This window comes from Neofelis nebulosa, chromosome 1 (genome assembly GCF_028018385.1).
Source record: "Neofelis nebulosa isolate mNeoNeb1 chromosome 1, mNeoNeb1.pri, whole genome shotgun sequence".
NCBI classification, from domain to species: domain Eukaryota; kingdom Metazoa; phylum Chordata; class Mammalia; order Carnivora; family Felidae; genus Neofelis; species Neofelis nebulosa.
Window position 1 is genome coordinate 102931672 of NC_080782.1, and position 12777 is coordinate 102944448.

A 12777-nucleotide genomic window follows, 5' to 3' on the forward strand; every position below is an offset into this window, starting at 1 on the left:
TGACACATAGGAAACACTCAGAAAATATTATTGTTGCATTAGGCACCACTGAGCACTGTTTTTGACACATAGTCGGGACTTGATAGACGTTTTTGGAATGAACGACGAATAACTGGAACCATGAAATAGGAAGAGAGGGCAATTCTAGATATGTGATTCGTCATCTGTATTTCCTTCATCATAGGCAGGCGTTTAGGACAGCTGCTTTTATGCAGATGCTGTGTTTGGGAGCTATTACTTCAGTGAGATCAAGCTAGAGAGATAATGGTGCTTCTGTCTCTTCTGGTCCCGCACACTTTACAAGTCTATCAACTTTATGTATCAGATGCATCAAAACAATTAGGCAGAAAGATCTGGGCTTGGAACTCAAGTGCAAGCTATATTCCTCTTTAAAAACTGCAAGAGGAAACAGGCCCAGTAGACCTTCTAGATAGGAGAGAAGCAATGCTTTCTTACCACAAACCAAAATGCTGAGGACCACAGTTATAAGAGGGTCAAAGGAAGTTAGAATGAACTTTCATAGCAGGCTCAATGTTTATCTAGCTTAAAATTTCACTTCCAGATTATCCCATGGATAGTTATTTGGCCTTATTACCTAAACAATATTTGAGCCTAATAGAGGGGTTTTTTTGTTTGTTTGTTTCAGTGTTTGCAAAGGGCAGTGTTGAAGGTAAGGGTAAACTACCTGTTGCTGGGCTTTAATAGATGGGCTGCCCTGAGTTTCAGTGCTGGCTGACATACTGTTTTTTAACATAAGTCTCAGATGTAGAGACAGTCAGCTTTTCAGAGCTGGCTGCTTTTTCTAAGACCAGCTGGTAATAATCCTAGCAGCTATGACTCCACAGCTGTCCCACGTGGGTGAGGCTCTGGGCTCTTGCTACAATCACTACAGTGAATAAATTCCAGTTCGAGCCTTTCACAAGTTTCCAGTAAATTAATGGCTGTACTGACTAGAGAAGAATGCATCCCTGTCACCTCCATCCACTGGCCCTGTTCCTGCCCCTGGGACCACACAGAACAAATCCAGTCCTTCAAGTATCAGCTCTTGGAAGCATGTAAACCTATGTTACCAAGTCCCAGGCCTCCAACCCACCTCCTTCATAACTCACAGGTTCCTTCAGTCAACTTAATCTAGACCTCCCCAGCAGCATGTTGTACACCTCAGCAAACTAGTTTGTCCCCGTCCATCGTCTTTGACCCAAAATGTCCCCTTCCCCCATCCCAGTAGTCTGGTCAGTATGCAATAGACTGGGCTCCAGGGGGCCCATTTTTAGGGCCATGGTAACTGCCGGTATTCTCTCTCAGCCAGTTCAGATGAAGTAAAAATCAAGGAACTTGAAATGAGAATTACTGATTGCCTTATTATTTTTCTAGCTCCTAGCCCTAATCTTGTCTTAGGTCTTCTTCTTTCCTCTTTACAACTAATAGAATATCTTCTTACCAGTGTTGTTAGGAAGCCCGGATACTAGTAAATGATAGTTACTATTTGAGCGCCATTTTTTGTTTGTTTGTTTGTTTGTTTGGTATCAAGTGCTTTATATTTCTTATTTTATGGGATCTCATAATAACCCTGTGAGGTGGCTTACTCATTTTTTAATCACCATTTTACAACTGAGGAAACTGGGATGCAGACAGTTCGTGCCCTGTCACAGATGGTAAGTGGAGGACCTAGAACTCAAACCCTGGGTTGCCTGACTTCCAAGTTTGTGTTCCTCCCACATATTGCTCAGCCTCTTTCTAACATAACACCCTTGAACACTCATAGTACTTTACCCAGCCATGTTGGGCACACAATGAATGTGCCCCCTTTTTCCTATCATCCTTTGTCTTCCTTGGGGAAATATGTAGACATCAAGAGCCATCTCAGGGAGAGGAAGGGGTCTCAGGGTAGGCCTCTTTCACTCCTTCTACCCTCACTGGGGTCCCTAAGCCCCTTTGAGGGCTCTGTTATATCACCTTCAGTAGCTATCATTACTCAAGCTCAGTAGTTCTCAACTGGAGGCAGTCTGGTCCCCTGCTGAGACATCCGAAAACAGGGAGGATACCTTTTGCTTATCAGAATGAATAGGGGCCACTATTGGCATCTAGTGGTTGCGGATGGGCAGGGATGGTAAAATTCTGCAATGAACCCACACAAAAGAGCAATAATGTATATTCCCTTTGAAAAAGGTCAGGGCCATGACTGTCTTCTTGCCATTGTCCCTCCATGCCCAGCACAGTACCTTCCCCTCCATAGATGCTTAAGACAGGTCTTTTGAATGAATGTTCTCCTTTGTCACCCTTCCCATTTTCTGCCTATCTCTTCTACCAGTGGAGGTTCTGAAAGAGAGCTGTCCAACTTGCCTCTAATTACTAGAAGCAACTTTAAACTTGGAGACCTCATATAGCTGTCTCATCCATTCCTCTTTTCCTCCCCTCTTTTCAAAATTTTCAACAACTTGGAGACCTAAGTCTAAGTTGATCAATTATGATTTACCCTTTTAGTGAAGCTCAAAAGACACCCCTTTCTACAGTAACTTTCAGTAGAAAAATTTTTTCCTTTAAAGTGGATTTAAATACCCTAAGAGGGTATTAGGTTGATGACCTCAATGGATGAATTGTGAAGTGGTCAACTTCAAGTGATGTGGTCAAAGCACCATCAGAAGCCCTGGTAGGCTTCCTCTCTCAGACCCATGAAGCTACAGTCTGGATGTGAGTGGAGGAAGGGAGAGGCCTCTTAAGAAACCAGTGAGAAAAATGCTAAAAGCTGGAGGTCTGGCTGGTTTCCTCATTCTTGGTGAAATGTCAACGAAGTTGGTACCAAGTAGATCAAGGAATATACTTCACCGCAGGACAGATAACTTGTTAAAGGAGGGTGAATTTGCTGGGATGAGCACTCGGTGTTGTATGTAAGCCAATTTGACAATAAATTATATTAAAAAAATAAATAAAGGAAAGAGAGAACTGGTATCCCGTGAGATGTCTGCCCATGCCCGGATTCCAGTCCCATGACAGCAGAACGATGCTATAGGGTGGCAGCCTATCTGTGGTTGGATATTTACAGACTTCATTTGTTTTGCTTTCTGGCCGAGTTCCTTGATGAGACCCTTAGCTCTTTTCTCTTTTATAAAAGTTTCAGAGAGAAGGTTCTCTTTCCACCCTGGGAATTCTCCATTCTGCTCCACTCTGGCTTTCTTACTTTTTAAAGAGTCTTAGGGAGTTGTTTAGGAAGTCTTAAAGTTCATTTTCATTCTCTCTTAATTGAAAATTACTCTCTACAGAGTAGCACAGCTCAGGGCTTATAAGGAAGGGCTGAGAAGGATCAAAGCAGAGAATTGTGAAGGAGGGAAGAACTAACACTTACTTAGCACCCATTATGGGCCATGCATACTACCTATTAGGTATCTCATTTTAATCTTTCTCCAGATCCACGAAATAGTATATTAGTCAGGGTATATGCTAGGTTGTACTTTAATAACAAACAACCTTCAAATTGCCATGGTTTTAAAAGAAAGAAAGAAAGAAAGAAAGAAAGAAAGAAAGAAAGAAAGAAAGAAAGAAAGAAAGAAAGAAAGAAAACAAGACTTTATATCTTACTTCCATTTCATATCCATTACCTGGATCAAATGTGACTTTGTTCCAGGTCATCTTAACTTTAGGCCTCAGGCTGACAGAATAGCTATTACTGGAAATGTTTCAGGTTGCTATGGCAGAGGGATAGAAAATCATGCAAAATCATGAACTACTTCTCAAAGATTCCACAAGGAAATGACACATGTCACATATGCTCACATTCTGTTGGCCAAAGCAACTCTCAAGGCCAGTCTACCTATAAAGGGAATAGAGAAAGGCAATCCAACTATATGTACAGGGAGTTAGAAACATTTGATGAATAAAGTGTTATTGGAGCTGAGAAAATGGATGCTTAGGAAAGTCAGTAGCTGACAGAGTTGGAATTCAAAGCCAGGTTTTCTGACTTGGTCTCCTGGGCTCTCTGCTCTCCTATATAGTAGGTGTATTCTACAAGCATGGTGTTACATACATAGTGCTGTACCTTTCTCCAAATAAATTGTCTGTGGGGCTAAGAAGGAGGTACGTACGTGCACCTGGGTATGGACAGGTTAGAGTCAAATCAAAGTCATAGTGGCTCAGCCTTTATCATCCCCATTTCTACTCCCTATAAAGGTGTTTAGCACACTTGGTGTGAAATCACTATGTAACAGAAGCTTCATCTTTGAACACATTTCTTTTCCATCACAGTATCAAGTACAACAGGTTTCCTTACTTATTGCTTTTATTTGGTGCCTAATGAGAAAAGGGCCACTCAGGCCTTAGTTTGGGAAGACTGCTGCCTGGTCGATGTTCAAGGTCCAGGGGAAAGGATGTCCAAGATTCCCTCTATTACTTTCAAGATAATCTCCAGAAAAAAAAATTCTTGCTCAAAGAAAGAATGAAATAACAATACTTACTGTGCCAGCTCTTAGAAAATCAATCCCAATATTTCATCTCCCTGGACCCCAGAGGAAATGCTATGCTATGCTATGCTAGTTCCCCTCAGACTTTTCTAATCCAAGTAACCCTAATGGGAGAGAAGAGAAATCCTAAGTGGTCTGCCACAGGTGCAATTGCAAACTTTAACCAGTCCTGTGTGTGTGTGTGTGTGTGTGTGTGTGTGTGTGTGTGTGTGTGGTGTATTTGTTGTTTTACATTCTGCTTCATTATATGTCCACATTTGTTTGCATTTAAAATGCTCTATGGGTGCCACAGTGACTTAGTTAAGTGTCTCTTGATTTCAGCTCAGGTCATGGCCTCATGGTTTGTGAGATTGAGCCCCATGTTGGGCTTTGCACTGACAGCACGAGGCCTGCTTGGGATTCTCTCTTTCCTTCTCTCTCTCTCTGCTCCTCCCCTGTTCTCTCTCATTCTCTCTCTCTCTCAAAAAAAAATATTTAAAAAGTATTTTAAATCACTCACCACTACATAAAATTAATAAACCAGAAAAATACACTTATTCTTGATTTTCAGCACCCCCTAGGAACCTGTCCTCAAGCCCTCCCCATCCATGAACAACAATATGCTTATCAGATGAAAATGGGTCCCAGAAGGATATGGATAAGGGTTACTTTTAGGCTTGTGGGTATGGTGGGTTTCCCTTGGAAGCGAGAGTACCCCCAGAAACAAGGAGAGAATAAAGGTGAGAACAAGGAGGAAGAGAAGGGGTAGGGAGGAAGGGACAAGAGGACCATGAAATGATATCTGGAGAGGGGGAGTAGCCAGCATAGCCAAGTGAGCAAGTTACAAATACGGCTTGGCTCAGTCGGTTGAGCATCAGGCTCTTGATTGTGACTCAGCTCAAGATCCCAGGGTTGGGCTTCATGCTGACCATGCAGAGCCTGCTTGGTATTCTTTCTCTTTCCCTCTCTGCCCCTTCCCCACTCACGTGCTCTATTTCTCTCAAAATAAATAAATAAACTTAAAAAAATTTTTAAAGCATACGGAAATAACTCAAAACTAATTTATTTATTAAGACAGTTGTTAATAACATTTTTTATTGGTCATATTTTCCTTATCTGTTACAAAAGCAAAGTGCTTTGTCTGAAGCACAGCTAGCTACAAACTAAGCAAATTATATAACCTTGCTGGTTTCCGAGCCATAAAGCATGAACTCAAGTGCTGCTCAGCCTAACGGAGTACATAGCTTGCAACACCCTTTGGAGACAGAGAGTGCAATTTAAGTATTATATGTTATTAAATAAAAATGCCTATTTAGGAAAGGAACTCTCCATTAGCATTACATGTGCCTTAACTAGTAGTCAACATCTGGTAGAGCTGGAGGTTGAAAATTTTTTGACATAAGGGACCCAGGCGTTTATCACTTACAATAGTAAATAAAAGAACAAAGAAACAAGCCCAGACAGTGACAAATAGCATGTACCATTAAGGCATTGGCTTGGTTCAGAGAGAGATTCCTGAGCTAAAGAAGGCCTCATTTACTGGAATGGAAAAATATAGGGCCAGGAAATTGCTCAGAGGTCTCCTGTCTCTTCCTGTGCACGTGGAGACGCACTATGTGTTGGCTACTGTTTTGGATCAGAATCTCAGTTTTAGAAATAGCCTGAGTTGTGTCCTTGGAAAGTGAGAGGGTTGTGTGGTATATTTGTGTGTGATGAAGGAGGAGGAGGAGGGGAAGATGTTGGGGGGAGACATTTAGATGCACTCTGGAAACAAACTGCTTCCTTGGGCCTCACAGACAGTTACCAGAATGGAGCTGGGAAACTGGGCAGCTAATCTGGGCTTAGGGAACCTCCAAGATTCCTGAAGCAGCTCTGAGGTAGAGCCAAGTCAGCCTGCTGACAACAAAAGCAGGTTCCGCATGTTCACACTAGATGGCTGATTTCAAGCCTGCCTATTTTTCTGGGGCGTGGGCTGCGTCTTTTTCATTCAACAAACATTTATCTGGCAACAACCTGTCCCGGCAGACACTGTTTTAGGCACTGGGGATATATCATGAAACAAAAGACAAACATCTCTATGCTTATGGAGACTACATCCTAGCGGAAGGAAATGGACGCTGAACAAAATAAGTAAGTTATATGTCAGAAGATATGGAGAAAGAGAAAGCAGGAGAAAGAGTGAATAGAGAGTGCTGAGGAGGGCAGGGTTAGGGTGGCCTCACTGAAAAGGTAGTACCAAGAAAATGCTTGAAGGAAGCAAAAGAGAGCCATGCAGGTATCTGGGGAAGAGCTGTCCAGGAAGAAAGAGCAGCAAGTGCAAAGGTCTGGAGGTCACAGCCTGCATGCTGTGCGTGGGAAACAACCAAAGGCCAGTGTGGTTGAAGTAGAGTGAGCAAAAGGATGCGGTAGGATATGAGTTCCGAGGGGTAACTGCATCATGGACAGCCTTGGAGGCCACTGGGTGGACTTTGGCTTTTACTCCAAAAAGATCACAGGAGAATTTTAGGCAGGGGAGTGACAAGATCTGACTTACATTTTATTTATTTATTTATTTATTTATTTATTTATTTATTTATTATTTTTTATTTATTTATTTATTTATCAAAAAATATTTTTTAATGTTTATTCACTCTTTTGAGAGACAGACAGAGTGTGAGCAGGGCAGGGGCAGAGAGAGAGGGAGACACAGAATCCGAAGCAGGCCCCAGGCTCTGAGCTGTCAGCACAGAGCCCGATGTGGGGCTCAAACTCACAAACCATGAGATCATGACCTGAGCTGAAGTCGGACGCTCAATCGACTGAGCCACCCAGGCGCCCCTATTTAAAAAAAATTTTTTTAATGTTTGTTTTTGAGAGAGAGACAGAGCATGAGCGGGGCAGGGGCAGAAAGAGAGGGAGACACGGAATCTGAAGCAAGCTCCAGGCCCCCAGCTGTCCGCACAGACCCCGACATGGGGCTCAAACTCACAAACCATGAGATCATGACCCGAGCTGAAGTCAGACGCTCAACCAACTGAGCCACCCAAGTGCCCAAAGATCTAACTTACATTTTAACAGAATCAATTTGACTATTGTGTTAAGAGTAGGCTAAAGGGAGTCAAAAGTTGGAAGTCAGAAGAGCTAGGAGGCTATGAGGAAGTGATTTTCCATCCATTTTAGAGTAAAAGCTAAAGTTCCTGGAGGAAGGCTGTTGTGGCATGGGCCAGGGTAGGGGTAGTGACGGTGGTGAGAAATGGTTGGATTCTGCATAGGAAATTAAAACACAACTCAGAAAGTGTGGTAATCCCTATACTGGGGTACCCCAGAAGTCTGTCCAGGAGTATGTCAGAGAGCTGTGACAGAATGGTGACAAAGGATGTGCCTTCTTCACTTCCAGGAAAGGAAGAAGAGGCAGGATTTTTGTTGGTGCAATCACCTCACCTTTTGTCTTTTTTTCCTTCCTGTTAATTGAGAGCCTATTTTGTGCCAAGCACTGTGTTGGGATACAACAGTGAATGTGAACTAATAGGATCACTGCCCTTACAGAGCAGTCCACAAAGGGGGTCAGGTGTTAAGTGAATAATCACAAAAACAAATGTAAAATGACCACTGTGACACATGCTGAGTGTCAAAATTGGTATGTCTGCCCTGGTCGGGAGGTGCTGAGGAAAGAACACTTGAGCTGGGATCTGAATAACTATGTGCCAACCAGACAAAGGTGACAGAGGGAGAGGATGAGCATCCTAGGCCCGGGGAATGGCATGCACAGAGGTTAAGAAGGGAGGGGGAGCACAGTATGGATGAGGAACTGAGAGAAAGCCAATATGAGTAAAATGCAGAAAGCTTGGGGAACATGAGCAAAATGCAGCTGGAGAAATGGACAGGGTCAGACTGTTGGGCTTGCTGGCCGAGTTCAGAGTGTGAACCTCACCCTGAAATCAATGGGAAACAACTGGAGGCCTTAGCAGGGGAATGATGTTCCCATGTGCTTGCTGAGTGGAGTAAGAGGGATGTGGAAGGCCACATACGAGACAAGGACAGCAGCTCTGGTGAGTTGGTGCTTTGTGCTTGCTTGGACTGGGAGAGAGCTGTTGTGGTCAAGAGGAAAATGAAGGCTGGGATCTGAGAGGTATTTAGAAAGTAGAGCTTGGGTTTGGATCGGCCATGAGGGGTGACGGAGAGGGAGAGTCCAAGAAGAATTCCCAGTTCTTTGTTTAAAATACTTGTGCCAGTGGATGTACGACTCTCCTATTTGTAGAACTCACCTACTTGTATTAGACCAAGCCACAGGGTAAGTCAGAAAGAACATCTATTTTTTTCCACAAATATTTAAAAATAGAATTTTCTGTAGGATGGTTTAGTTAGTGTCCAGCCTTACCAAGAACAGAGGGTGAGACAGATGACTGTCCCCAGGTCTCTCCGGCCCCACAGCCCTGTTGTATAATCAACTGATGCAGTCCTGCTTAGAAAACACGATCTCTCTTGGGGCTCCTGGGTAGCTCAGTCGGTTAAGCGTCGGACTTCAGCTCAGGTCATGATCTCGCAGTTTGTAAGTGTGAGCCCTGCATCAGGCTCTGTGCTGACAACTCAGAGCCTGGAGCCTACTTCGGGTTCTGTGTCTTCCTCTCTCTGCCCTCCTTCCTTTGCTCACGCTCTGTCTCTCTCTCTCTCTCTCAAAAATAAACATTAAAAAAAAAAAGCACAATCTCTAAACCAGTGTTGTCCAATAGAAACATTATATAATACAAGCCACAAATGTAATTTTATATTTTCTAAAAGCCATATTTAAAAAAAAAGCAGATGAATTTAATTTATTTGAATAACTTATTCAACTCAAAACATCAAAAAATATTTAAGCATGTAATCAATAGAATAATTATCAGTGAGGTACTTTGCTTTTTTTTTTAAACTAAATGATTGAAATCCAGTGTGCTTTTTACATGTATAGCACGACTGAATTTGGATTAGTCATATTTTGTGTGGTCGAAAGTCACACAGGGCTAGTGAGTACTGAACTGGACGACATGCCATTAAGCCATTCCAGCGGCCACACAGATCTTAAAACCACATACAAAACACTGGAAATAGCTGCTTCTATAGTGATTTAAAATGCTAAGAACTACTTTATTTTTTTTTAATATTGTTTAATGTTTATTTCTTTTTGAGAGAGAAAGAGAGACAGAGCATGAGCGGGGGTGGGGCAGAGAGAGAGGGAGACACAGAATCTGAAGCAGTTCCAGGCTCTTAGCTGTCAGCACAGAGCCCGATGTGGGGCTCCAACTCACAGACCGCGAGATCATGACCTGAGCCAAAGTTAGTTGCTTAACTGACGGAGCCACCCAGGCGCCCCTATATGAACTAGTTTAAATACAGCTTCTTAAATTTCAAAATCGAGTACTTTGTGATTAATTAACTGTGTGAATTCAAGGCAGTTAGTTTTCTTTTCCATGCCTCAGTTTACAAAAAAGAACTGCTGTGGTGCTGCATAAATGTACCAACCTTGTCAGTCTCAACAATCATTGACTCCAGGTTAAGGAAATCCAAATGGCTTTTCTTTCTCTTTATTTTAATTATCATTTCCCAAAGATATCTTTCCTTCCAAACTTCTAAATTCTTCTATGATATCTGAAGGTAGAAAATTGGCTAGTTCAATAGTGAACTGACAAAATTCTAAGAATGATTTTCATTCCAAGGCAAAAAAAAAAAAAAAGTTGGATTTACTGGGGAAATTTGAATACTAACTGGATATTTGATGATTAAGGAAACTCTTTATTTTTTAGATATTACATAGAGTACTGTGCCTATGTTTTAAGAAAAAATCCTTATGTTTTGTTTTTTTTTTCAACGTTTTTTATTTATTTTTGGGACAGAGAGAGACAGAGCATGAACGGGGGAGGGGCAGAGAGAGAGGGAGACACAGAATCGGAAACAGGCTCCAGGCTCCGACCCATCAGCCCAGAGCCCGACGCGGGGCTCGAACTCACAGACCGCGAGATCGTGACCTGGCTGAAGTCGGACGCTTAACCGACTGCGCCACCCAGGCGCCCCAAAAATCCTTATGTTTAAGAGGTACATCCTAAATATATTTATAGATAAAATATGATGTTGTGAATCTACTTCAAAATCATCCTAATTAGGAGGTAGGAAAGAAGGTGGGGAATAGATGGAATATGGTTTGTCATAAATGAAACATGGTGTGAGACATGGGGATTCATTGTGGTATTCTCTCTGCATTTATAGTTTGAGTATTTACATAATAAACATGTTTCTTTTTCAAAGGTAGATTTTCAGACTTTCTTAGGTACTACCAGAGGTAGGATTTTCAAACATTCCCTTTAAATACTGCGTATGCTTCATCGCACAGATGAAGAGGCCTACCTAAGCATCGAGAACACACACTCTTATTTAACACTGCAGTGGAACAAAGCCCTGGGTCCAAAATTCCCATCATAGTTTAAACCTCTGGTGTTTTTAGTGGTAACATAACTTTGCCCTTTCATCCCACACTTTGGTACATGTTTAGGATGTGTGTGTGTGTGTGTGTGTGTGTGCGCGCGCATGTATAGGCAAAGCCTGTGCCTTCGGTGTCAAGGAGATCCCCACACTCTGCCTGAGCCTCACAGGGCCTCAGGGAGCATAGTGATAAACCATAGAGACAAAGTACATTGCAAACCCAGAATGGTGCAGATGGCTGGTCCAAAGCCATAAAGACCATTACCTCTTCCTCACATCATGGAGGCTACATGGGATGGGAACAGGTAGGAGCAGAGGAGGAAACTCAGAGGGGATGTAACCTCAAAGACCACAGGGCATAGCAGTTAAGACCCACAAAGGAGGATATACGAGTATAGATCCCTTGTCACGTCAGGTTGTCTTGCATTTTGTGAAATTCTGTTGTAAGGCTCTAAATTCCATGAGAGATTTCTAGCCACCTCCTATCCACTCAACCCTCCCAAACATTGTGTTGGGAGATGAGGAGACTGGAGTCTATGTCCAAGTTCTTGCCCAAGACATTGCAAGGATCTGAATAGCAAAGTGAGAACACAGGACTATATCTCGCAGATTCGATACCTTCAGACACCCTTGCCTGACAGGCTCATATCTTCCCGCTTTCGAGCCTTTGGATACTTGACCTCTCATTGAGAATTACAAGGCAGGCACTCATTTTCACTCCCAAAGGAATATCACTGCTAGTGACTACACAAAAGTGTATACAGAGAAAGAGAACAGGATTTAGTCTGAGAATGTTTTCCTTTGCATTTTCATCAGCCAAAAGAGTACTGAGTTTAGGGTACCAACATATGGCACAAATGTTAATTTTAAGGAAGATTTGGCGAACATAATACGCTAAGCCATGCTACTTTCCACACATATGATACTTGGCTTCAGTGGTGGCAATCCAGTGCCAGATTTTCTTAAATGTCAAGCATTTTAAGAAATGGTTTCTTTGAATTAAAATTACACACCCCCAAAATGGAAATACTACTGAGATGTTTCTAAATAAAATGAGGCAACAGCTGACCAGAGGCCACGGCAGACCTCTGGACTGCCAAACATCAGCAGAGTGCTGTTTTAGCTTCTAAGCAATATATCGTAACCAGATGTGAGCTGGCAGGGTAGAAGAGGAGTTAGGTTTTCGCAGCACCCACTCTGCGCCAGGCGCTGTGCAGGGCTCTGCATGCTCTTCCAGTTCTCGAGAGTGTCTTTATGTACTACTCCTTCCATGCAAGTTTCAAGGTGGCACTCAAAAATATACAATACCAACAAGATAAGAGAACTAAAGAAGATGGGGCATTCCATAACTTAATCCTCACATCAATCCTGCGAGACCATTATTCCTTATAGATGAGAAATAGAAGCTCAGAGGAGAAGTTACTTGCCTGAGGCCAAAGAATAAATAAGTGCATTAACCAGATGATCATCTGCAGAGTATAGAAACCTTTGGGGTAGAAGAAGTCTTGACAATTTTCATTGAGGATTCTTCCTGTCTGTTGACACAACTCACCTGTGCTATCTAATTCACGTGAGCAAGTGAGAATTATCCATGGAAATGATTCTCCCTGTGTCAGCATACTCTGGCATTGGGCAGTCCTCATGATCAGAACAGTCTGGCAGTAAAATATGTTGAGCCTGCAGCCCCTAGACTTGTTCTTACTAAGCTTCCCTTGACCACTTGGTTTATCAAGTTCACTCCAAGTTCAGACCTGATTATCTCAACTCCAATGGCTCATTTTCACCCATATCCTTCTTTTCTAAATCATCATATACATCACAGATAAAATGCTCATTTCCAGACTGCTCTCTCTCTGCTTATGAGTCTGAGTCTAGATTTCCAGTTATCTGCAAATCCATGTGACGGGGAGAG

General features: G+C 42.5%; 1 protein-coding gene across 5 annotated transcripts in view; it reads left to right on the forward strand.

Moving 5' to 3' along the window:
• The window catches only part of ZNF366 (zinc finger protein 366), a 73111-nt gene that overhangs the window by 14306 nt on the left and 46028 nt on the right, over positions 1 to 12777 (forward strand). Inside the window, exon 1 of one of the 5 annotated variants that reach the window (XM_058730000.1) lies at positions 7976 to 8461. The exons of 2 other annotated variants lie outside the window; for them this stretch is intronic. The gene's annotated coding sequence lies outside the window, so the exon portion shown is untranslated. Of the gene's footprint in view, positions 1 to 7975; positions 8462 to 8487; positions 8704 to 12777 lie in introns of those variants that run through there. 2 more of the 5 variants (XM_058729981.1, XM_058730009.1) reach the window with 2 other exon arrangements.